The sequence below is a fragment of the Salvelinus namaycush genome, chromosome 26, assembly GCF_016432855.1.
Source record: "Salvelinus namaycush isolate Seneca chromosome 26, SaNama_1.0, whole genome shotgun sequence".
In the NCBI taxonomy this organism is placed as follows: Eukaryota; Metazoa; Chordata; class Actinopteri; order Salmoniformes; family Salmonidae; genus Salvelinus; species Salvelinus namaycush.
Genome location: NC_052332.1, coordinates 35391631 through 35419168, shown reverse-complemented (window position 1 = coordinate 35419168; position 27538 = coordinate 35391631). Strand labels below are relative to the sequence as shown.

The 27538-nt window shown below is 42.9% G+C and overlaps 1 long non-coding RNA gene across 2 annotated transcripts; it reads right to left on the bottom strand.

The window, feature by feature from the left end:
• Positions 1-384: 384 nt before the first annotated feature.
• LOC120021694 lies at positions 385-8831 on the bottom strand. Of its 2 annotated transcripts, none has more exons than XR_005472542.1 (5): positions 8430-8831; positions 1743-1917; positions 1566-1643; positions 980-1033; positions 385-860 (listed from the first exon to the last, which is right to left on the bottom strand). It is a non-coding gene; the product is annotated as an uncharacterized LOC120021694 (long non-coding RNA). The 2 variants fall into 2 exon arrangements; XR_005472543.1 differs by having other exon boundaries at positions 1743-1838.
• Between the last annotated feature and the right edge of the window lie 18707 nt (positions 8832-27538).

Here is a 27538-nt window from a genome sequence, read left to right as displayed (position 1 = left end):
TCTACTACTGCCGGGGAGAGGGCAAACCTATGGTTTCCAGTACGTTACTGTACGTTAATGATGAAGCTTTCTCCACCCTCCCCAAACGTGGCCTGCTACAATGATACTGCTGAGGCTGCGACTTCCGCGTCGGAACCCTATGATGCCGACGTGAAGAGCGCCGACGTGAAGAGCGTTCCATGCTGAACAACTGTGGATTCTAGCATGTATGTGTTGTGAGTGTCGCCGGCTCTGGCCTTGTGTCATTGTTCTGTTGCTTTTGTCCTGTAAACAAACACATTTTGATACTAAGAAGAGAGAAAAGGAGGATATTAAAGAATTTCAAACCCTGATGGTCTGCCTGTGTGTGGTATTGGGATTCAAATAACTTATTTTTTAGACATACACAAGGTTTATTTACAAGTTCAATTGCTTCACATTTTCAAAGTGGCATACAGACATTAATTCTGACATCAGTTCCAAAAAAACTCAATGTTTTAGGAGAGTGTACATAACAAATCCACTATACCTCATACTTACACACATCCCAACTGGCACATGCACATGTGTTTTCCACTCACTTAATTACACATTTCTGTTAAGTGTCTGTGTTTTGTAGAGTAAGTCTCTAGTCATTCTTTGAACATTATATCCTCACAAACAATGCATTTTACACTTTTTCTTATTTAGTTAACAACCACATTCATAAGACGTTTACAAAAAATGTACAGCCTTTTTGTCGTTATGAGAATAAAAACTGCAGACAACTGAATAGATTTCCAGAGGAATGATTGGTGTAGCCCATGACTCTGACTCTCTGCCTGGTGCTGTCTGCCCCTTCATTTCAGTTCTTCTGATGAGGATGGACTCTCTGGGGGCTCCTGGCAGATATGGAGAATAAGATATTTTAGCAGTATCGGCAGGGAATGTGATTAGGCAATGGAAAGGTCATGTGGTCTGTGGCTCGGATGAGGCAAAAGATAAAGTGCTTTATATCCACCTCATTCTCAGTCTCCGGCTTCCCTGGCAATGATTTCTGTGTCGTGTGAAAAGCCTGGAGAAAGACTGTCATTAGCATACCAACAAAAGGAAACCAGCCCAAAGTTATCTGATTAACACTAGTTCCATCACTAGTTTAAGGAATTGGCAGCCATCTCTCTCTCTCCTCCTCTCTCCGCCATAACATGCCACGTGTTGTAATGAAAGAAAGACCTGCAGCTCAGGTGGTTTAAACACACCAGCAAGGGGCACTCCCAGCTGTAAAACAATGAGATGGATCAAGATGCTTTTGAATACACATGACATTTACATTTTTTAACCTTTATTTAACTAGGCAAGTCAGTTAAGAATAAATTCTTATTTACAATGGCTGCCTACTCTGGCCAAACCCTCCCCTAACCCGGGACGACGCTGGGCCAATTGTGCGCTGCCCTATGGGACACTCTATCACGGCTGGTTGTGATACAGCCCAGGATCAAACCAGGGTCTGTAGTGACGCCTCTAGCACTGAGATGCAGCGCCTTAGACTGCTGCGCCACTCCTGAGCTCAAAATGAGCAGACTGACGGACGGTGTAATGTCGTCCACCTTTTTGGCTTGTTGAATCTCATCTGTTGACTTGGACCTGTTCTTCACTGTCTGTTTATGAGGAGAGGTTGGTTGAGCCTACATGGGAAACAGGAAAAGGAAATTGTTCAGACAGGATGATGTCACCAATTGACATACTTAAGCCCCCCAATTTTTTTTTTTTACAAATACACTAACTTTATTCTGTGCTGACTCCATAGTAGTCTCTGCTAGCCCCAGGTTATCTACGGTCTGTAGTTCAACGTCAATCTCTATCCACCGATGACTGTTCTTCTGGGAAATAAATCAATAGGAAACAGGACACCAACTCAGTCAGGGCGCAGACTGAGGCTTCTCTCTGATCAGGGGCTCTCTGTGGTCCCAAGCAGGAAATGAACATAATACATTGTTAGTTTTGTTATGGAGCTTTCTCAATTGCAATAGACTTGGTCTGAAATAGCCTACTAATTTGGAGGCTTTAATGGGCGTAAGTGTATTGCTGAGACTGTCAGACTGACCTTTTATAAACCAAAACGAGTGGTGCAAAGTCAAGGAAACTTATTCCGTCACAGTGACAGCCCATAGTCTACTATTAATGTCTCATATAGGGAGGAGTATATTGACCTTGAATAGGAACAAGAGTTACAGATGGTTTGCAGTACAGACTAGATTATATAATATCCACTTATCCACCACTACCCTCACGTGCATGCGTATGTGTTTGAATGACATTTCCCATCTGGCTCCCATCAGGTTGTATGTATGATGTGTTGAAGAGGAAGCCAGAAGCTTTTTAAGAGAAGACAAACAGTGAGTCATACTTACTGTACCTCTCCAGCTATGGGTTTGACACTCTAAAAGCTAATGTGCTCTCTCTCTCTCTGTGTGTGTGTGTGTGTGTGTGTGTGTGTGTGTGTGTGTGTGTGTGTGTGTGTGTGTGTGTGTGTGTGTGTGTGTGTGTGTGTGTGTGTGTGTGTGTGTGTGTGTGTGTATTCTGATTCTAGCTTTGATGAGAGCTCTGAAAGGCATCAAAGATGAAAACATGTTATCTCATACTTTTGAAGAAAAATAACATCATACAGCCTTGCTTATCATCCCTGAAAATAATATAATAGAGTATTGCCCAAAATACACACCACCATAACATGCAGGAACTAAAGACAGAATGACAGTTCAGAAAGCATCACCATGGCAACAACATGTCGGCAGGAGCCTAGTGGGCTAACTGAAAGAGCCCAACTGTCTGAGAGATACCCCCCTGGGGAACGTCTTCTGCTACACGTGACTGACTGACAGTCACTCACTCATTCAGTCACTCACCCACTCACTCGGTCAGTATGTCAGTCAGTCAGTCTTTCACTCACTCAGTCACTCACTCACTTACTCAATCCCTCAATCCCTCACTCACATAGTCAGTCAATCACTCAATTTAAATACATTGACTTAACCTGACTAAGAGGTTGCTAAATCAATGGAATTCCCATATAATCATCAGAACAATGTACTTATTCCACATTTTGTTGTTACAGCCTGAATTCAAATTATTAATTAATTAAATAGATATTTATTTTCTCTCACTCATCTACACACAATATCCTATAATGACAAAGTGAAAACATGTTTTTAGAAATGTTTGCAAATTTATTGAAAATTAAATGCATAAATATCTCATTTACATAAATATTCACACGCCTGAGTCAATACTTTGTAGAAGCACCTTTGGCGGCAATTACAGCTGTGAGTCTTTCTGGGTAAGTCTCTAAGAGCTTTGCACACCTGGATTGTACAATATTTGCCCATTATTCTTTTTTAAATTCTTCAAGCTCTGTCAAGTTGGTTGTTGATCATTGCTAGACAGCCATTTTCAAGTCTTGCCATTGATTTTCAAGACGATTTAAGTCAAAGCTGTAACTCGGCCACTCAGGAACATTCAATGTTGTCTTTGTAGGCAACTCCAATGTAGATTTGGCCTTATGTTTTACGGTATTGTCCTGCTGAAAGGTGAATTTGTTTCCCAGTGATGTTTGAAAGCAGACTGAACCAGGTTTTCCTTTAGGATTTTGCCTGTGCTTAGCTCTATTCTGTTTATTTGTATCCTAAAAAAACTCCCTTGTCCTTGCTGATGACAAGCATACCCATAACATGATGCAGCCAGCACTATGCTTGAAAATATGAAGAGTGGTACTCAATGATGTGTTGTGTTGGATTTGCCACAAACATAACGATTTATTTGGACATAAAGTCCATTTCTTTGCCACATTTATTTGCAGTATTACTTCAGTGCCTTTAAAAAAAACATATTTATATATATATTCTGTACAGGCTTTTTTCTTTTCACTCTGTCATTTAGGTTAGTGTTGTGAAGTAACTACAATGTTGTTGATCCATCCTCAGTCTTCTCCTATCACAGCCATTAAACTCTGTAACTGTTTTAAAGTCACCATTGGCCTCATAGTGTTTTCATTCCTCTCTGGTCAACTGAGTTAGGAAGGACGCCTGTATCTTTGTAGTGACTGGGTATATTGATACACCATCAAAAAGCCTAATTAATAACTTCACCATTCTCAAAGGGATATTCAATGTCTTTTTTTTCACATCTACCAATCGGTGCCCTCCTTCGAGGCATTGAAAAACCTCCCTGGTCTTTCTGGTTGAATCTCGGCTTGAAATTCACTACTCGATTGAGAAACTTACCGGTAATTGTATTGTAAGGGGGTACAGAGATGAGGCCATTCAAAAATCATGTTAACCACTATTATCGAACATGGAATGAGTCCAGGCAACTTATTATACAATTTAATGAGCACATTTTTAATCCTGAACTTATTTAGGCTTGCCATAACAAAGTGGTTGAATTTTTATTGACTCAAGACATTTCAGCTTTTATTTTAGAATGTTCTACAAACAAATTTCAACTTTGACATTATGGGGTATTGTGTGTTGGCCAGTGACACAAAATCTCAATTTAGTCCATTTTAAATTCAGACCGTAACACAACAAAATGTGGAAAAAGTGAAGGGGTGTGAATACTTTCTGAAGGCACTGTCCGGTACATTCCACATACAAATGTTAAAAATATTTCATTCTATATTCCTATATTGGGTGGTTCAAATTATGTAGAATTGTAAATTGATTAGACATATTTTATTTGACCTTGTTTCAATGTTGATAGTAAAATGGTATGTTTGAATCAACGTCATTGCTTCAACGTCATGCTATTAAGAGGTATATTGAAATAAGATGTGAAGCCGCAGTCCAACAATTCCTGCCTGAACATTGAGTCCTTTTGGGTATATGAGGGGTAACGCACTTCAGTGAGAACGAGTCCACCATCCAGATGCCTCCCTCTACGTACCCTGCTTAGCTTGAGAAACAAGTTTGTGTTAGATTTAACTGAGCTGTCACGTCAACACATTTAGACAGTGGTTGTCAGCTTCCATACACATTTGTTTAGACTTCCTATATAACATTGAAAAGTTGAAAGTAACTAACTTGTCTTACACAAGCTGTATGTGAAAGTAAAATAGGTCTGAGGTTGGGTTTATGTAGGCTACAATGACATCTGGTTTGCCAAACAAAGGACACCATCATTTCAACGTGAAGCTAGGTATACTATTTGCATTTGTATTTATTAAAAAAGAGGAGGACCATGTCTCGCCAGTAACTTGTACAGAAATGGTTGAGAAACGCTTTACTGTACTGTCAGTGTTATATGTCAGCACTACTGCCTGTGTCTAAGAAGGGGGTGCAATTACACTGGAAGCAACATTCTTTCCGCAATATTAAGCTGATCCACCCCTATAAAAAAAAAAAAAGAGATAAAAAAAAAAAGAAAAAAAGAAGGGGGTGCAGACTCAGGGTGTGTGTGTGTGTGTGTGTGTGTGTGTGTGTGTGTGTGTGTGTGTGTGTGTGTGTGTGTGTGTGTGTGTGTGTGTGTGTGTGTGTGTGTGTGTGTGTGTGTGTGTGTGTGTGTGTGTGTGTGTGTGTGTGTGTGTGTGTGTGTGTGGAGTTGGTGGTGAGCACAGTGATGTGGGCTGGTGTGGATAAAATGCCAGGGCTGCATTCTTGTCCCAGTCCACCTCTGATGCATAGGGTTAGTTAAAGGGTTAGTTATATGGTTAGTTAAAGGGTTAGGGATATGGGTTGGTTATATGTTTACCTGACAACAGTCATAGTGTCTTAGACTATGACGCATCACCTGACAACAGTCATAGTGTCTTAGACTATGACACCTCACCTGACAACAGTCATAGTGTCTTAGACTATGAAGCATCACCTGACAACAGTCATAGTGTCTTAGACTATGACACATCACCTGACAACAGTCATAGTGCCTTAGACTATGACGCATCACCTGACAACAGTTATAGTGTCTTAGACTATGACACATCACCTGACAACAGTCATAGTGCCTTAGACTATGACGCATCACCTGACAACAGTCATAGTGCCTTAGACTATGACGCATCACCTGACAACAGTTATAGTGTCTTAGACTATGACGCATCACCTGACAACAGTTATAGTGTCTTAGACTATGACGCATCACCTGACAACAGTTATAGTGTCTTAGACTATGACACATCACCTGACAACAGTTATAGTGTCTTAGACTATGACACATCACCTGACAACAGTCATAGTGTCTTAGGCTATGACGCATCATCTGACAACAGTCATAGTGTCTTAGACTATGACGCATCACCTGACAACAGTTATAGTGTCTTAGGCTATGACGAATCATCTGACAACAGTCATAGTGTCTTAGACTATGACGCATCACCTGACAACAGTCATAGTGTCTTAGACTATGACGCATCACCTGACAACAGTCATAGTGTCTTAGGCTATGACGCATCATCTGACAACAGTCATAGTGTCTTAGACTATGACACATCACCTGACAACAGTCATAGTGTCTTAGACTATGACGCATCACCTGACAACAGTCATAGTGTCTTAGGCTATGACGCATCACCTGACAACAGTCATAGTGTCTTAGACTATGACACATCACCTGACAACAGTCATAGTGTCTTAGACTATGATGCATCACCTGACAACAGTTATAGTGCCTTAGACTATGACACATCACCTGACAACAGTCATAGTGTCTTAGACTATGACACGTCACCTGACAACAGTCATAGTGCCTTAGACTATGACACATCACCTGACAACAGTCATAGTGTCTTAGACTATGACGCATCACCTGACAACAGTCATAGTGTCTTAGACTATGAAGCATCACCTGACAACAGTCATAGTGTCTTAGGCTATGACGCATCATCTGACAACAGTCATAGTGTCTTAGACTATGACACATCACCTGACAACAGTCATAGTGTCTTAGACTATGACACATCACCTGACAACAGTCATAGTGTCTTAGACTATGACGCATCACCTGACAACAATCATAGTGTATTAGACTATGACACAGCACCTGGCAACAGTCATAGTGTCTTAGACTATGACGCATCACCTGACAACAGTCATAGTGTCTTAAACTATAATGCATCACCTGACAACAGTCATAGTGTCTTAGACTATGACGCATCACCTGACAACAGTCATAGTGTCTTAGACTATGACGCATCACCTGACAACAGTTATAGTGTCTTAGACTATGACACATCACCTGACAACAGTCATAGTGTCTTAGGCTATGACGCATCATCTGACAACAGTCATAGTGTCTTAGACTATGACGCATCACCTGACAACAGTCATAGTGTCTTAGACTATGACGCATCACCTGACAACAGTTATAGTGTCTTAGACTATGACACATCACCTGACAACAGTTATAGTGTCTTAGACTATGACACATCACCTGACAACAGTCATAGTGTCTTAGACTATGACACGTCACCTGACAACAATCATAGTGTCTTAGACTATGACACATCACCTGACAACAGTCATAGTGTCTTAGACTATGACACGTCACCTGACAACAATCATAGTGTCTTAGACTATGACACATCACCTGACAACAGTCATAGTGCCTTAGACTATGACACATCACCTGACAACAGTCATAGTGCCTTAGACTATGACACGTCACCTGACAACAGTTATAGTGTCTTAGACTATGACGCATCACCTGACAACAATCATAGTGTCTTAGACTATGACGCATCACCTGACAACAGTCATAGTGTCTTAGGCTATGACACATCACCTGACAACAGTCATAGTGTCTTAGACTATGACGCATCACCTGACAACAGTTATAGTGTCTTAGACTATGACACATCACCTGACAACAGTCATAGTGCCTTAGACTATGACACATCACCTGACAACAATCATAGTGTCTTAGACTATGACGCATCACCTGACAACAGTCATAGTGTCTTAGACTATGACGCATCACCTGACAACAGTCATAGTGTCTTAGACTATGAAGCATCACCTGACAATAGTCATAGTGTCTTAGGCTATGACGCATCATCTGACAACAGTCATAGTGTCTTAGACTATGATGCATCACCTGACAACAGTCATAGTGTCTTAGGCTATGACGCATCATCTGACAACAGTCGTAGTGTCTTAGACTATGACACATCACCTGACAACAGTCATAGTGTCTTAGACTATGACGCATCACCTGACAACAATCATAGTGTCTTAGACTATGACACATCACCTGACAACAGTCATAGTGCCTTAGACTATGACACATCACCTGACAACAGTCATAGTGACAACAGTCACAACAGACTGTGACAACAGTCATAGTGTAAAACAACTCCACTATCAAGTGATGTGGGCTGCTGTAAGCTGTTAAAAATACAATGACAAATGTAGAGATACTGTAAATAGCTGACCTCCTCAAGCTTTACAATACTGCAACAAAGCCACGCAAAGGAAGCTTACCTTGCTGTTCTGTATGAAGTCCAGCCCCGGGGAATTTAAGAGTTAGAGTGGGATGTGCAGAATAGTACAAAGACAGTGGTTTCTTTGAGAATCTGTAGCCTACTTGTACACTCTTCTACAATGAGACACAGAACTGCTAAGAGACACGCCCGTGGATGGTTAAGTGGGGTGGCTAAGAGTTCTTCTCTTCTCTCCCTCTTTCTCTCCTCCCCTCTGTCTCACTTGTTCCTCTCTCTCCTCTCTACGTAGAACCTGTTAGAGTGATTGCTCCAAGTTATCAGTCTTCACCTCTTTATTTCTCAGTAAATGACACGTCCAGTACTGTATGAAGAGCATCCCAGATCCAAATATACTTCTCTGTGAGCATCCGGTGTGCCGGCGTGGACCAATCACGTCAAGGTATGTGTTTGTATGAGAGAGAGAGAGAGAGAGAGAGAGAGAGAGAGAGAGAGAGAGAGAGAGAGAGAGAGAGAGAGAGAGAGAGAGAGAGAGAGAGAGAGAGAGAGAGAGAGAGAGAGAGAGAGAGAGAGAGAGAGAGAGAGAGAGAGAGAGAGAGAGAGAGAGAGAGAGAGAGAGAGAGAGAGAGAGAGAGAGAGAGAGAGAGAGAGAGAGAGAGAGAGAGAGAGAGAGAGAGAGAGAGAGAGAGAGTAATGGTTACTGTTTATTTTTATTCCTTATTTCACTTTTGTTTATTATCTATTTCACTTGCTTTGGCAATGTTAACATATGTTTCCCATGCCAATAAAGCCCTTGAATTGAATTGAGAGAGAGCGGCAGAGGCAGAGAGATAGGGGGTATTCAATTGTGTGAACAGCAGTTCCAGCTCAAGCTCAACAGGCTAGAAACTACGTCATTAATCCTCCATTATCTCCACCCACACCCCCACACTCACCACTGAGGTCTTGCCCCTCCCTTTCTGTTCTCTCTCTCTTCTCCTTATCACGAAAGCATTATGGTCATCCTCCTTTTTTATTTGAAGGCGTATGGAGTGAATACTAACAACCCAACAAGGGAGACTGAAGATAAAAGGCTACCACATACTCAGGCAATTATCATCCATTTAATACTCCACAGTATCTCTTCACCCAGAGAGAGAGTAATTCATTCCAGAGATTACATTGTCAGAGATTACATTGTTGTGGCAAACATTGTATTCCAATGACAATATAATTGTATTTACACTTTACACTGTAGGTTATCAATACATGCATTTCTTTTCTCCCAGACAAAATAAACAGCAGAACAACAGTACAAAACACATGCAACTGTTCATATTTTGCATTTAAGTATATTAATATACTAGCCTGTGTACCAGCCTGTTTAGCTAACATTCCACTAGCCTGGGTACCAGCCTGTTTAGCTATCATTCCACTAGCCTGAGTACCAGTCTGTTTAGCTAACATTCCACTAGCCTGGGTATCAGCCTGTTTGGCTAACATTCCACTAGCCTGAGTACTAGCCTGTTTAGCTAACATTCCACAAGCCTGGATACCAGCCTGTTTAGCGAACATTCCACTCCTTGTAGTCTGTGTCATTGCTAAACAGACTGGTACACAGGCTAATTCAAAACCTGTTTATCCACAGCATGTCTCCCCTCCCTCCCTCACACCACAGTCTCCCTGCCAGGGTCATGGTCTGAAATCTGGCTGTCTCCAGCTCCAGCTCTGTCTCAGTGAGCCTAAATCAATGCTGACCCTGTAGTCCCGCCAGTATCCTTCTTCTTCCTCTCCTCCCATGTTCTTCCTCCTGGTCCTCCTCATGTGCGCATCCTCCAAGGGGAGTTGTAGGAACTGAGCTGCTCAGCTTCTCCTTCTTCAGAAGCCCTCTCTGGTCGTCCACAGGGCAGCACAGGGCTCTGGATAAAAGCTCCATCAGAAATACAGACAACAGACAATTCTTGTTAACATTTTATTTTATAGATTTTTTTATTTAACCTTTCTTTAGACAGATTTAATAGTATCTCAACAAGACTAACCTGGTTGAATAAAGGAACAACAATAAAATAAAATAATGTTAGGCTCATGCCATAAACTAATTGCTAGATACCAGCTGATCATAGCACTAATGTCCAGTAGGTTCCCAAACCACTACCTTACCATGCATGTTATAGGTTTTTCTAACAGCAGGGTTTCTCAGCCTGGCGTTGGTTGGGACTCTATCAGCACCACAGAGGGAGCTAGCGTCCACCTCTACAACAGCTGATCTTCTCATCTAAACAACATAGAATACGTTCACGGTGTTGGACAAGCCAATAACTTTTTTTAACACCTGAATCCATGTATTGTCCTCAGACAGACAGATTAGACAGACAGACATACAGACAGTCAGACAGACAGACCAAGCAGACAGACAGACAGACAGACAGACAGACAGACAGACAGAGTAGACAGACAGACAGACAGACAGACAGACAGACAGACAGACAGACAGACAGACAGACAGACAGACAGACAGACAGACAGACAGACAGACAGACAGACAGACCAAGCAGACAGACCAAGCAGACAGACCAAGCAGACAGACAAACAGACAGAGCAGACAGTCAGACAGTCAGACCAAGCAGACAGACAAACAGACAGTCAGACAGTCAGACCAAGCAGACAGACAGGCAGGCAGAGCAGACAGACAGAACATCAGATAGTCAGGCAAAGCAGACAGACAGACAGTCAGACAGTCAGACCAAGCAGACAGACAGACAGTCAGACAGACAGACAGTCAGACCAAGCAGACAGACAAACAGACAGAGCAGACAGACAGTCAGACCAAGCAGACAGGCAGGCAGGCAGAGCAGACAGACAGACAGAAAATCAGATAGCCAGGCAAAGCAGACAGACAGACAGACAGTCAGACAGTCAAACCAAGCAGACAGACAGACAGACAGACAGTCAGACCAAGCAGACAGACAAACAGACAGACCAGACAGACCAAGTAGACAGACAGTCAGACAGAGTAGACAGACAGACATACAGACAGACAGACAGTCAGACCAAGCAAACAGACAGTCAGACAAAGCAGATACAGGCAGGCAGAGCAGACAGACAGACAGACAGACAGACAGACAGACAGACAGACAGACAGACAGACAGACAGACAGACAGACAGACAGACAGACAGACAGACAGACCAAGCAGACAGACCAAGCAGACAGACCAAGCAGACAGACCAAGCAGACAGACAGACAGACAGACAGACAGACAGACAGACAGACAGACAGACAGACAGACAGACAGACAGACAGACAGACAGACAGACAGACAGACAGACAGACAGACAGACAGACAGACCAAGCAGACAGACAGTCAGACCAAGCAGACAGACAAACAGACAGACAGACAGACCAAGCAGACAGACAGTCAGACCAAGCAGACAGACAGTCAGACCAAGCAGACAGACAAACAGACAGACAGAGCAGTGCTCCAGTACCACTCACCCTTGTGCTGCTGCTCTGCTTGGTACCTGGGGGGAATATTATGATCAAATATTCTCAAACTCATCAATGAAACTATACAGAACAATTTAGAGGTTTAGACTAAATATAAGAACAGCACAGCGAAATGTGTTGATGGACTTCAACATAAAAACTAGATAAGTTCCTGCTCTTTAAAGCTAAAAGAGAAGTTGTCAAAAGCATTATTCTCTATTTGTTATACATTATACATGAATTCCTTGGTCAGTAACGGTTGTGATACAGTCAGTTCAGTAGATGCAAAGTGATGTGGGTTTAGTGATGCTAGTAAGAGCTCCACTGGGGAGGGGTTACACAGTCCACAACAACATAAATGTGACGAGACATTTGCTCAGGAGGAAACACTGTTTTGCTCCCTGATGCACATAAGCAAAAGATAAAGAGAGAATGTAGTGTACATGAATCAAGTACAATGACATCTACAGTACTAGATGTAGAATCTTCATCAGAAGATGTATTTTACTTATGAGTTGAGGCTATTTATCTGGTGTTTACATTGAAATCACATGGTAAAATGGTAATTACTAGCTTGGTTCCGGATATGTTTGTGCTCTTGCCAGCTCCATTGTTGTCAGTGTCAAGCCAAACATGACAATTAGTGACATTGAGTTTGCTAGGTAATTACAGTGCCTTCAGAAAGTATTCATACCCCTTTCCCGTTTCCACATTTTGTTGTGTTACTGCCTGAATTTAAAATGTATTAAATTGAGATTTCGTGTCATTTTTCAACAAACAACACCCCATAATGTCAAAGTGGAACTACAGTACCAGTCAAAAGTTTGGACACACCTACTCATTCAAGGGTTTTTCTTTATTTTTACTATTTTCTACATTGGAGAATAATAGTGAAGACATCAAAACTATGAAATAACACATATGAAATCATGTAGTAACCAAAAAACTGTTAAACAAATGTAACTCTTCAAAGTAGCCAGCCTATTGCCTTGATGACAGCTTTGCACACTCTTGGTATTCTCTCAAACAGCTTCACCTGGAATGCTTTTCCAACAGTCTTGAAGGAGTTCCCACATATGCTGAGCACTTGTTGGCTGCTTTTCCTTCACTCTGCGGTCCAACTCATCCCTAACCATCTCAATTGGGTTGAGGTCGGGTGATTGTGGAGGCCAGATTATCTGATGCAGAACTCCGTCACTCTCCTTCTTGGTCAAATAGCCCTTACACAGCCTGGAGGTGTGTTGGGTCATTGTCCTGTTGAAAAACAAATGATAAGTGCAAACCAGATGGGAGGACGTAGCGCTGCAGAATGCTGTGGTAGCCATGCTAATTAAGTGTGCCTTGAATTCTAAATAAATCGCTGACAGTGTCACCAGCAAAGCACCCCCACACCATCACACCTCCTCCTCCATGCTTCATGGTGGGAACCACACATGATCATCCATTCACATACTCTGCGTCTCACAAAGATGCGGCGGTTGGAACTAAAAATCGCCAATTTGGACTCATCAGACCAAAGAACAGATTTCCACCGGTCTTATGTCCATTGCTCGTGTTTCTTTGCAGCAATTCGACCATGAAGGCCTGATTCACGCAGTCTCCTCTGAACAGTTGACGTTGAGATGTGTTCTTTACTTGAACTCTGTGAAGCATTTATTTTGGGTGCAGTCTGGTGCAGTTAACTCTAATGAACTTATCCTCTGCAGCAGAGGTAACTCTGCTGGTGCCGAAGAAAATGGCTGACGTTTTACGTTCTCCCAACCAATTGTGCAATTTTGTTCATTTTTTTGGCATTTTGTGTAACTTATTTTTTTACTTATTGTGTACATAATGTTGCTGCCACCATCTCTTATGACCGAAACAACTTCTGGACATCAGAACAGCGATTACTCACCGCGGATTGGAAAAAACCTTTTCCTTTAACGAGTCCGACGAGAAGGATATCATGCTTTCACTGGAACAGGCCCAGATCCCCACCTTTTGTGTGAAGAAAAGACGCAGGAAAAATGGCCGCAGATCAGGCATCCTTCTGAAGATCCGTAGGCGAGCGAGTAAACTCCCACTGCCATCCGTTCTTCTTGCTAACATGCAATCATTGGATAATAAAATTGATGACCTACGATTAAGATCACCCTACCAACGGGACATTAGAAACTGTAACATCTTATGTTACAGACCTATATCTATCCTACCCTGCCTTTCTAAGGTCTTTGAAAGCCAAGTTAACAAACAGATTACCGACCATTTCGAATTCCCACCGTACCTTCTCCGCTATGCAATCTGGTTTCAGAGCTGGTCATGGGTGCACCTCAGCCACGCTCAAGGTCCTAAACAATATCATAACTGCCATCGATAAGAGACATTACTGTGCAGCACTATTCATCGACCTGGCCAAGGCTTTCGACTCTGTCAATCACCACATTCTTATCGGCAGACTAAACAGCCTTGGTTTCTCAAATGACTGCCTCGCCTGGTTCACCAACTACTTCTCAGACAGAGTTCAGTGTGTCAATTTGGAGGGCCTGTTGTCCGGACCTCCGGCAGTCTCTATGGGGGTGCCACAGGGTTCAATTCTCGGGCCGACTCTCTTCTCTGTATACATCAATGATGTCGCTCTTGCTGCTGGTGATTCTCTGATCCACCTCTACGCAGACGACACCATTCTGTATACTTCTGGCCCTACTTTGGACACTGTGTTAACTAACCTCCAGACGAGCTTCAATACCATACAACTCTCCTTCCGTGGCCTCTAACTGCACTTAAATGCAAGTAAAATTAAATGCATGCTCTTCAACCGATCGCTGCCCACACCTGCCCGCCCACCCAGCATCACTACTTTGGACGGGTCTGACTTAGAGTATGTGGACAACTACAAATACCTAGGTGTCTGGTTAGACTGTAAACTCTCCTTCCAGACTCACATTAAGCATCTCCAATCCAAAATTAAATCTAGAATCGGCTTCCTATTTGCAACAAAGCATCCTTCACTCATGCTGCCAAACATACCCTCGTAAAACTGACCATCCTACCGATCCTCAACTTCGGCGATGTTATTTACAAAATAGCCTACAACACTCTACTCAACAAATTGGATGCAGTCTATCACAGTGCCATCCGTTTTGTCACCAAAGCCCCATAAACTACCCACCACTGCGACCTGTACACTCTCGTTGGCTGGCCCTCGCTTCAAACTCGTCGCCAAACCCACTGGCTTCAGGTCATCTACAAGTTTCTGATAGGTAAGGCCCCGCCCTATCTCAGCTCACTTCTCGCCATAGCAGCACCCACCCGTAGCATGCGCTCCAGCAGGTATATCTCTCTAGTCACCCCCAAAGCCAATTCCTCCTTTGGCGCCTTTCCTTCCAGTTCTCTGCTGCCAATGACTGGAATGAATTGCAAAAATCACTGAAGCTGGAGACTCTTACCTCCCTCACTAGCTTTAAGCTAGTCTGAGCAACTGTCTGAAGCTGTCTGAGCAGCTCACAGATCACTGCACCTGTGCATAGCCCATCTGTAAATAGCCCATCCAACTACCTCATCCCCATACTGTATTTATTTATTTATCTTGCTCCTTTGCACGCCTGTATCTTTACTTGCACATTCATCTTCTGCACATCAATCACTCTATTGTCTAATTGGTATTGTCACGACTTCCGCCGAAGTCGGCCCTTCTCCTTGTTCGGGTAGTGTTCGGCGGTCAACGTCACCGGCTTTCTAGTCACCACCGATCCATTTTTCAGTTTCGTTTTGTTTTGTCTGTATTACACACACCTGGTTTCAATTCCCCTATCATGTTCCCTATTTAACCCTCTGGCATACATTTCTGTTCTGTCCGTGATTGTTTGTTTCGTTAGTGGTTGTTGTTGGTGCATGTGTGTTTGTTATATTCCCATTGAGGAATTTTTGCTTGTATTTTGAGTAAACGCCGTTGTTTTGCTCAACACCTGTGTCCTGCGCTTGACTCCGCTACATCTCTGCACACAAACCCTGACAGGTATGTTGTAATTACTTCGCCACCATGGCCTATTTATTGCCTTACCTCCCTTTTCTTACCTCATTTGCACACAGTGTATATAGATACAGTTATTGACTGTATGTTTTGTTTATTCCATGTGTAACTCTGTGTTGTTGTATGTGTCGAACTGCTTTGCTTTATTCTTGGCCAGGTCGCAGTTGTAAATGAGAACTTGTTCTCAACTTGCCTACCTGGCTAAATAAAGGTGAAATAAATACAAAAATACAAAATTCACCGTGACGAGGCTGAACGACGATATGGACAATATAGAGCTAGCGGGATTTTCCATGCACCGGCAGAACAGAGACGCTACCTCTGGTAAGACGAGGGGTGGGGGTGTGTGTCTATTTGTCAATAACAGCTGGTGCGCGATGTCTAATATTAAAGAAGTCTCGAGGTATTGCTCGCCTGAGGTAGAGTACCTTATGATAAGCTGTAGACCACACTATTTACCAAGAGAGTTCTCATCTATATTATTCGTAGCAGTCTATTTACCACCACAGAACGAAGCTGGCACTAAGACCGCTCTCAACCAACTCTATAAGGCCATAAGCAAAGAAGAAAATGCTCACCCAGAAGCGGCACTCTTAGTGGCCTAGGACTTTAATGCAGACAAACTTAAATCAGTTTTACCACATTTTTACCAGCATGTCACATGTGCAACCAGAGAAAAAAAATCCTAGACCACCTTTACTCCACACACAGAGATGCATACAAAGCTCTCCCCCGCCCTCCATTTGGCAAATCTGACCATAATTATATCCTCCTGATTCCTGCTTACAAGCAAAAACTAAAGCAGGAAGTACCAGTGACTTGCTCAATATGGAAGTGGTCAGATGACGTGGATGCTACATTACAGGACTGTTTTGCTAGCACAGACTGGAATATGTTCCGGGATTCATCCAATGGCATTGAGGAGTACACCACCTCAGTCATCGGCTTCATCAATAAGTGCAATAATAAGTGTACGTACATATCCCAACCAGAAGACCTGGATTACTGGCAACATCCTCATCGAGCTAAAGGCTAGAGCTGCCGCTTTCAAGGAGCGGGAGACGAATCAGGGTGCTTATAAGAAATCCCGCTATGCCCTCAGAGGAACCACAAACAAGCAAAGCGTCAATACAGGATTAAGATTGAATCCTAATACACTGGCTCTGATGCTGGTCGGATGTGGCATGGCTTCAAAACTATTATGGACTACAAAGGGAAACCCAGACGCGAGCTGCCCAGTGACGTGAGCCTACCAGATGAGCTAAATGCCTTGCAACACTGAAGCATGCATGAGAGCACCAGCTGTTCTGGTTGACTGTGTGATAACGCTCTCAGTAGCCGGTGTGAGCAAAACCTTAAACAGGTCAACATTCACAAAGCCGCTGGGCCAGACGGGTTACCAGGACGTGTACTCAAACCATGCGCATACCAACTGGCAAGTGTCTTCACTAACATTTTCAACTTCTCCCTGACCGAGACTCTTATACCTACATGTTTCAAGCAGACCACCATTGTCCCCATGCCCAAGGAAGCGAAGGTAACCTGCCTAAATGACTACCGCCCCGTGGCACTCACGTCGGTAGCCATGAAGTGCTTTGAAAGGCTGGTCATGGCTCACATCAACAGCATCCTCCTGGACACCCTAGACCCACTCCAATTCGCATACCGCCCCAACAGATCCACAGATGACGCTGTCTCAATTGCACACCACACTGCCCTTTCTCACCTGGACAAAAGGAACACCTATGTGAGAATGCTGTTCATTGAGTACAGCTCCAGCGTTCAACACCATAGCGCCCACGAAGCTCATCACTAAGCTAAGGACTCTGGGACTAAACACATCCCTCTGCAACTGGATCCTGGACTTCCTGATGGGCTGCCCCCAGGTGGTAAGAGTAGGCAAGAACACATCTGCCACGCTGATCCTTAACACTGGGGCCCCTCAGGGGTGTGTACTTAGTCCCCCACTGTATTCCCTGTTCACCCACGACTGCATGGCCAAACACAACTCCAACACCATCATTAAGTTTGCTGATGACACAACAGTGGTAGGCCTGATCACCGACAACGATGAGACAGCCTATAGGGAGGAGGTCAGAGACCTGGCAGTGTGGTGCCAGGACAACAACCTCTCCCTCAATGTGAGCACGACTAAGGAGCTGATCGTGGACTACAGGAAAGGCGGGCCGAACAGGCCCCCATTAACATTGACAGGGCTGTAGTGAAGCGGTTCGATAGTGTCAAGTTCCTTAGTGTCCACATCACCAATGAACTATCATGGTCCAAACATACCAAGACAGTCGTAAAGAGGGCATAACAAAACCTTTTCCCCTCAGGAGGCTGAAAAGATTTGGCATGGGTCCCCAGATCCTCAAAAGGTTCTACAGCTGCACCATTGAGAGCATCCTGACCGGTTGCATCATCGCCTGGCATCTGACCGCAAGGCGCTACAGAGGGTAGTGTGAACGGCGCAGTACATCACTGGGGCCAAGCTTCCTGCCATCCAGGACCAATATAATAGTCGGTGTCAGAGGAAAGCCCATAAAATTATCAGAGACTCCAGTCACACAAGTTATAGACTGATTTCTCTGCTACCCCAAGGCAAGCGGTAAGTATAAGACCAAGAGGCTCTTCAACAGCTTCTACCCCCAAGCCATAAGACTGCTGAACAATTAACTAAATCGCCACCGAACAATCACCCCCCCCCCCCCCCCCCCCCCCCTTGTACACTGCTGCTACTGCTACTCACTGTTTATTATCTATGCATAGTCACTTCAACCCCACCTACATGTACAAATTACCTCAACTAACCTGTACCCCCGAACACTGACTCGGTACCGGTGCCCCCTGTATATAACCTCATTATTGTTATTCTTATTGTGTTACTTTTTTATTATTACTTTTTATTTTAGTTTATTTGGTAACTGCACTGTTGCTTAAGGGCTTGTAAGTAAGCATTTCACGGAAAGTCTGTTGTATTTGGCGCATGTGACAAATACATTTTGATTTGATTTGATTTTAACTCTGGGGCTTCCTATCCTGTGGCGATCCTCATGAGAGCCAGTTTCATCATTGATAGTTTGTGCAACTGCACTTGACGAAACGCTCAAAGTTCTTGAAATGTTCCGTATTGACTGACCTTCATGCCTTAAAGTAATGATGGACTGTCATTTCTCCTTGCTTAGTTGAGCTGTTCTTGCCATATTATGGACTTGGTCTTTTACCAAATAGGGCTATCTTCTGTATACAACCACTAACTTGTCACAAGACAACTGATTGACTCAAACGCATTAAGTAGGAAAGAAATTCCATAAATTAGCTTTTAACAAGGCATTCCAGGTGACTACCTCATAAAGCTGGTTGAGAGAATGCCAAGTTTGTGCAAAGCTGTTATCAAGGCAAAGGGTGGCTACTTTGAAGAATCTCAAATATAAAATATATACTTGTTTAGTTACTTTCATAATTTTGATGTCTTCACTATTATTCAACAATGTAGAAATAGTAAAACAAATAAAGTAAAACCCTTGAATGAGTATGTGTGTCCAAAGTTTTGACTGGTACTGTATGTTTATAGAAATGCTTACTAATTAATAAAACATTTAAAGCTAAAATGTCCTGAGTCAAGAAGTATTCACGCCCATTGTTATGGCAAGCCTAAATAAGTCCTGCAGTAAACAACAGCTTAACAAGTCACATAATACGTTGGACTCTTTGTGCAATAATAGTGTTTAACATGATTTTTTAATGACTACCTCATCTCTGTACCCCACACATACAATTATCGGTAAGGTCCATCAGTCGAGTAGTGAATTTCAAACACATATTCAACCACAAAGACCAGGGAGGTTTTCCAATGCCTCACAAAGAAGGGCACCGATTGGTAGATACAAAAATAAAATAAAAAAGAGACATTGAATATCCCTTTGAGCATAGTGAAGTAAATTACACTTTGGATGGTGTATCAATACACCCAGTCACTACAAAGATACATACGTCCTTCCTAAATACTGTAAGTTGCCGGAGAGGAAAGAAACCGCTCAGGGACTTCACCAAGAGGCAAAAGGTGACTTTAATTAAAACAGTTACAGAGTTTAATGGCTGTGATAGGAGAAAACTGAGAATGGATCAACAACATTGTAGTTACTTCACAATACTAAGCTAAATGAAAGAGTGAAAAGAAGGGAGCCTGAACAGATTAAAACAATTCCACAACATGCATCCTGTTTGCAAGAAGGTACTCAAGTAAAACTGCAAAAAAATGGGCAAAGAAATTAACCTCATGTCCTGAATAACAAGTGATGGAGTTTTTTAGGACATTTTTTTATGGACTAGAGCTAAGCACAGACAAAATCCTAGAGGAAAACCTGGTTCAGTCTGCTTTCCAACAGACACTGGAAGACAAATTCACCTTTCAGCAGGACAATAACCTAAATCAAAAAGCCAAAGCAGTTGCTTACTGAGATGACATTGAATGTTCTTGAGTGGTATATTTACAGTTTTGACTTAAATCAGCTTGAAATCTATGGCAGTTTAGCAATGATCAACAACCAACTTGACAAATCTTGAATAATTTTTTTAATGTGCAAATATTGTGCAAAGCTCACCCATAAAGACTCACAGCTAATTACCTTGAAGAACCAATTACCACAAAAAAAACACTAGGTGATTGAGCACCGTAAAGGATCAAGCCTTACAGAAAATTGTCATGGGAAATCATAGTGTTTTGGCATAATAGGAAAAAGTGTATTGCAGAATATTGCACAAACTCCTTTGGGAAATAAATGCATAAGCTTGGTTGATTCAGTGTTAGTGTTACTTTTGAGCACAGGCAATCTCACTGTCTATGTCTCTCTCCTAAACATAAATACACACAAAAAACACAACTTTGCAGCATACTAGCCTTTTACTCGGTCCAGTGTTAGCTTTTTCTTGTCCAGTGAGGTTAAGGCCGTGCTCATGCTTAGTGACTCTATGCTACCACTGAAATAAAATGGAGTATGGAGAGAAAACATCAGAGGGTTTACAGGTTATGCAACAGAACGTCACAGTCACAGTCCCCCAGAATGACTTACCATGGTGACTATGACGTCCTGTGGTAGCAGACGTTGCTTCTGGAGCACCGGGGTCATTGCTTCCTGTAGAGTTCCATTGGACGTCACCACAATACCCACTGTCTTCCCTGTGGACACTATCTCCACCCTGAGAAATACTTTTTGTCTGGTTGTATGATTTATTTAATTACAGGATAATAACATTGTCTTCCCTATGACTTATGACTTATGACCTATATACTCCCTCTGTGTCATTTTTCTAATTGATGAAGGCCATTGATGAAGGCCGAAATGTCCAGCTTTTAATAGTGACACGTTGTTTAATGTTGAGCAAGCATGGAGCCTTTCCTTTTCAAGGATAAATAAAAGTCATGGAATATCAGGATGTGGTCACTCATGCAAAAGTCACGCTGAGCTCCAGAAAAACCTGCTGTTCCTTCAGAACTGAGCTGTCCTGGTCCAGAGAGAGGGGTTTCTGTGGAGGAACCAGAGAACAGAAAGAGAACAAACAGGACAGGTACATCAACAATAGAAACTCTTTTCCACCTATGATGTTGCTAAGTGACAGACAGACACCATTTTGGGTTAAACCAATAGTTTCATTCCAGGAGCTATTATGAACAATTCCATGTAGCGTTCATGTGTGTGTCATGTGTACAAGATTTTCCTCTTGTAGGACAATAAACGTGATTCTGATTCTTAGGCCGTCATTGTAAATAAGAATTTGTTCTTAACTGACTTGCCTGATAAATAAAGGTTAAATAAAATACAAATATTCTGCTTATTACACAGTTGGCCTCTGCTCTGCATGTAGGAGCCAACTCTGACTGAGGCTCAACTTGTCCTTGCCCTGCAGGTAGATGATGGCATCCGAGAGGGGGAAGCTTTTCTTCTCACAGAGCCCAGTCAGCATGGTGTAGATGGAAAGTCCAGCACTGGCTGGAGCCAGGGAGGCAGTACCGTCAGGTAGGAACACACAGCAGTTCTCAGCCTGGGCCGCACGCCAACGCTCTCTCTCCAACTGCTGCGGGGAAAGGGGGCAAAAGTCACAAGTTAATTCAAAGGGAGATGTTGTCGGAACATATTTTATGATATAGTTAGAGCTTGGTGTGTGGTGTGCTTACCTCTATTGCATTGAGGAGAGACCCCGGCCTGGCACTCCTCTGTAGGACTGCAGCAAGGTCAGCAAGCTCTGCTAAGGGAATGGGGTGCATTATATTCAGCTGCAGGTACACTCTTAGAAAAAAAGGATCTATTTGAAATCTAAAAGGGTTTTGGATTCCATGTAGAACCCTTTCCACAGAGGGTTCTACCTGAAACCCAAAATGATTCTACCTGGAACCAAAAAGGGCTCTAACTAGAACCAAAAAGAGTTCTCCTATGGGGACAGCCGAATAACCCTTTTTTCAAATAATGTACAGTAGGTCACCGTACCAGAAACGTCATATACTGTACCGTAAACTCTGAACCAATGCTATCCCCATTGTATTATACTGTACCTCCCCACGAGCACCTCTTTTCCTGAAGTTTGTCTCTGGTCAACTTGTTCTGTAGAGCTTTCATCTTCTTCTCTGCTCCCTCGTCCACATCCAAAGGAAGAGACTTTCCTGGTTTGACCTTTGGTTTCTAAGAACAATACTCAGTCATGAGTTGGTTTATGCACAAACATTATAGCCAAGCTTCACAATACTGTACAGTACCTTTTGGGGTTTCTGGTCAGCCTTGTGCCTGTCACTGAGAGAGGCGCTGTCAGTCCCAGCAGTTTTCCTGGTTGCTGTGCTCTTCGAGCGGGGTCCCACCTCAGGTAGAGGCCTGCCCTCCACATTGGCCAACATGCAGCTCTGGTAGAGCTGGGAGCGAACAAAGCTGTCAAACTTCATCAGCTTGAAGACCTGAAGTGAGAGAGAGACAGAGGAAAAGCCTCGTCAAGTCAGGCAGCACAACCCTGTTTGTTAATAAACTCAGTTTTCCATGGCATTTCTTATTTGTGCTACTGTGTTTCCCACAGCAATACATGGGCATGCTACTGTATGGGGAATAGAGGAATATTTCATTATTTTCTAGTGAGCCTTGGTACAGTAGATTATATTGTCCTGAATGACTCAGTTGGTAGAGTAAGGCCCTTACAATGCCAGGATTGTGGGTTTGCTTCCCAGGGCCACCCATATGTAAAAACTGTATGCACGCGTCACTTTAGATAATCTGCTAAATGGAATTGTATTTTAATATACTTTATAATGATGTGTCCATGGTGGTGTACCTGTTTTTGGGTCTTGTGATACATGTCAAGGTGAGGGTTTATCACGTCCCACTCCTCAATGCGGACTGTGTCATTAATGTTGATGGGATGGGAAGCACTGCCTGAGAGGTAGGTGTTGTAGATGGAGCGAGCCTCCGGGCTTAACTGGACAGGAGAGAAACATGGTCAGACCCTGACTCATAGAGACCCCTCTTAGACTATCAAACTTTCCAAATCCCTTTTCATCTGTGAAGTACCTTCTCTTTCTAATTGGCTGGGATCTGTCGGAACTTCTCACATGCCTTCCAAAATAAGGTGTTCTCAGCACTGACCTCCGACTTCAGGAAAGCCTGTCGGTTTAAACAGAAAAACATTTCTGTCACCAATTTCTACCCAGCAGCCACAATACATTATCACCAGGCATCATCTTCAGCCTGATTTGACGCTGTCTGAGAACTATTATTTGACCTTAGCACGACTTTATATTTGACTTATATTGTTTACACTGATATTTCTGTCAAGCACACACACATCCCTCTATTCTCCACAGGCCTCATAATCCAGACTGGCAAATCTCATCTTTAAGTGACTCATGCGTGGGCCTCTTTCTCATTCTAATTTCTTGGGAAATTTGACAATCAATCCTTGTAGCGGAGCTTAGTTTTGTGTCCTAGTCAGTAAAATGCTTTAAAATAGGAGCCATCACTTCAGATAACAATTTGTCATCTAAAGTGATGTAAACTAAACGGTTGGGTTGACAATGTAATTGTTCTAAATTACTTCATTTATCGCTTCAAAACAATGGGCCCTCCTTGAAACAAACACACGAGACCAATAAACAGACTAGCACAAAAACTCTGTATACAACAGATCATCATGGCATAAGCTTGAAAGATTGTATACGGTCAGCTTGAGCCCTCACAGTGAAGTATAGGACACTGCAGGAGCCTCTCCAAGCTGACAGCCCAACTGGTCAACTTCCCCACATCACTGGCTTCCTCACTGGGCACTGTGGGGAGATTGGAGTTACTGCTGGAACACAGGCCTACACTGGCCCCTTGCGCCTCTGGCACCACATTCAACTCTGGAGACATTACAGTTTTTCTCAGTCGCTTTGGTGCATTTCTTAGATCAAAAGTGCAATTCTTGATACTACTTGTACAAATTCCAAATCATCTAGTCACTTGTGCACATCATTAAAGCAATTTCTTATTCCTTTGAACAAATTGCAATTGATAATGTACAAGTGTCAGCTTTTTTCCACATTATCAATTGCTCATGTCATGTTGATCAAAATATAGTAGATGGTTCTCTGTTGAATAGTCTTACCCCTCAAAACATCTAGGCATTAGTTCCTTGCATAAGCCATTACATGCAAAATTGTTGAACTATTTGTCATAAACTGTCAAGCATAGTTTTACACATTTCTATTAGACCTTTTGTACAAAAACGTGAATTGATGAATCGTGCAGGTGAAATTGACCCTCACTCATGAAGGAATGTAAAGTGTTAGTTCAACCAACAATCAACCAGTTGTCTAAATTGCTCAAAGGTGCATCTCATGAAGAATCAATTGGCAAGCATATATAGACAGACCACAACACAGAGTTGCAATTTTCCAATAATGGATGGACCAGGAAACGAACAGGGTCAACAGCCAAGAGGAGGAAGAAGAGGAGCAAGGATGCGTGGTGGAAGGCAAAACAGAGGAAGAGACAGAAGAGGACATAGGCGCATATCTGATGACATAAGGGCCACTATTGTAGACCATGTTGTCAATCATGGCCTTACAATGGCTGAGGCGGGTCGAAGGGTGCAGCCGAATATTGGGAGATCAACCGTGTCCTCAATAGTTCAAACGTTTCGAAGAGAGAACAGGTATGTCCACCAATGTACAGTGCACTGTTACTGTATATGAGCAGTATACTGTATACTTCCTACAATGCTTCATATTACAGTAGTCCACTTGTATTTCACAGCATACAGAAATATACTCTATACAGATACATGCTGCACCTTACATGCACCCACCTGTATGTTTTACAGTAAAATGTGTGTTCGCATAGTTTTTGTCTATGTGAAAGTGTGCGATGCATCACTGCATTTTTCCCCACATAGGACTGCAAGATTACCTCAAACCGGTGGCAGAGGACGCCTTTTCACACCTCAACAGGAGGAGGCTATTTGCACCATGGTCCGAGCAAACAATGCCATGAGACTCAGGGAAATACAAAGGACCATTATAGAAGACAACGTTGTCTTTGAAAACATCCATACGGTTAGCATCTCAACCATCGACAGGGTGCTGCATAGAAACCAGATGAGTATGAAACAGCTGTACCGTGTACCATTCCAAAGGAATGAGGACAGAGTTAAGGAGCTACGGTACCAGTATGTACAGGTAAAACGTATATCTATGTAACTACTTTACAGCAACATTTTATAGTGATACATAGTACAGTAAGCTTAAACTGCACACATTTCCATTGCTGTGGAAGGAACATGCAATATATGTACATTTTATGTCACACTTCCTTACCAAAACAAATTCAACTGTGTGTTCTGGGATATAGCGTATAATGGAGTTGGAATCAAGTGAACCCTCTCACAACTTTGTATACGTGGATGAGGCTGGCTTCAACCTGACCAAATGCAGAAGGCGGGGTCGGAATATCATCGGTCACAGAGCTACTGTGGATTTGCCAGGCCAACGGGGAGGAAATATCAGCATGTGTGCTGCTATTTCGGAGCATGGTGTCCTAACCCATATCCCCCTTATAGGGCCATACAACACCCAGCATCTACTCAACTTTTTAGAGACTCTCTACAGGGCTCTCATCCCTGATGATGAGAGGGGTCTGTTTAGAGAGGATTTGCCAAAGTATGTGGTCATTTGTGATAATGTGAGTTTCCATCGATCAAACATCATAAGGCAATGGTTTGTGACCCACCCAAGGATGCTCATAGAATTCCTCCCACCTTATTCACCATTCCTTAACCCAATTGAGGAGTTCTTTTCAGCATGGAGGTGGAAGGTGTACGATCGTCAGCCACACACACAGATGACCCTGCTGGCTGCAATGGATGCAGCATGTGAGGACATCACAGTAGACGCCTGCAGAGGATGGATAAGGCATTCCAAAAGATTCTTTCCACGTTGCATTGGAAGGGAAAATGTCCGGTGTGATGTGGATGAGAATATGTGGGCCGACAGACAGGAACGTCTGGTTGTGTAGAGACAGGACAACAGTGCTGCGGGCAAAGTTGTGCCTTAGGGGTGGTTTCCTGTGTTTCTTTCTAATTTAGTTTTTTTTCCTTTGTGCCCCTTGGGTTGTCCAGTCTCTTTCAATCAATAACCCACATACAGTAATATGTAAATAGTACTGTTGAAATTGATATATGCCATAGAAGTGCAGCCTTGTGCATTTTCAATACAGTAACTGTCATCCAAACTGTAGCCTAAGTTTACATCAGGTAATACTGTCAAAGTACACAGTTACATTGACAACATGCCTAAACATATTGACGACCTTGTTCGAGAACAATGACTCAATGACTTATCATTCTGATGACACTGACATGATCATTGGCATGAATATTTACTTTTGAGAGATGTACTAAGGATTTTTAGTGACTGACTAGCTTTAGAAACATATCTATTGTATATTGCAGTTTGTACAAATTGTTCTGAGAAATGCACTTATTATTCTGCACATGTTAGGGATGATGTGAAAAATGCACCAAAGCGACTGAGAAAAACTGTAACAACAGGGCTGTATTAGATGTAATACAGAAACTACAATGTATGCTTCACTTTGAAATGTGTGATTTTGAATAGAGAACTTGAATTGTATTACTGTCTAAATTGGAAAGGCCAGAACCTAGGAAGAAACCTAGAGAGGAACCAGGGGTGGCCAGTCCTCTTCTGGCTGTGCCGGGTGGAGATTATAACAGAACATGGCCAAGATGTTCCCGGGACCACTGCGCCTCCCGGGTGGCGCAGTGGTCTAGGGCACTGCATCGCAGTGCTAGCTGCGCCACCAGAGTCTCTGGGTTCGCGCCCAGGCTGGGCTGGGTTCGCGCCCAGGCTCTGTCGCAGCCGGCCGCAACCGGGAGGTCCGTGGGGCGACGCACAATTGGCATAGCGTCGTCCGTGTTAGGGAGGGTTTGGCCGGTAGGGATATCCTTGTCTCAGTATGTAAAAAAAAAAAAAAAATGTAATAAAATGTATGCACTCTACTGTAAGTCGCTCTGGATAAGAGCGTCTGCTAAATGACTAAAATGTAAAAAATGTAAATGTATGTTCAAATGTTCATAGATGATCAGCAGGGTCAAATAATAATAATCACAGTGGTTGTCGAGGGTGCAGCAGGTCAGCACTTCAGGAGT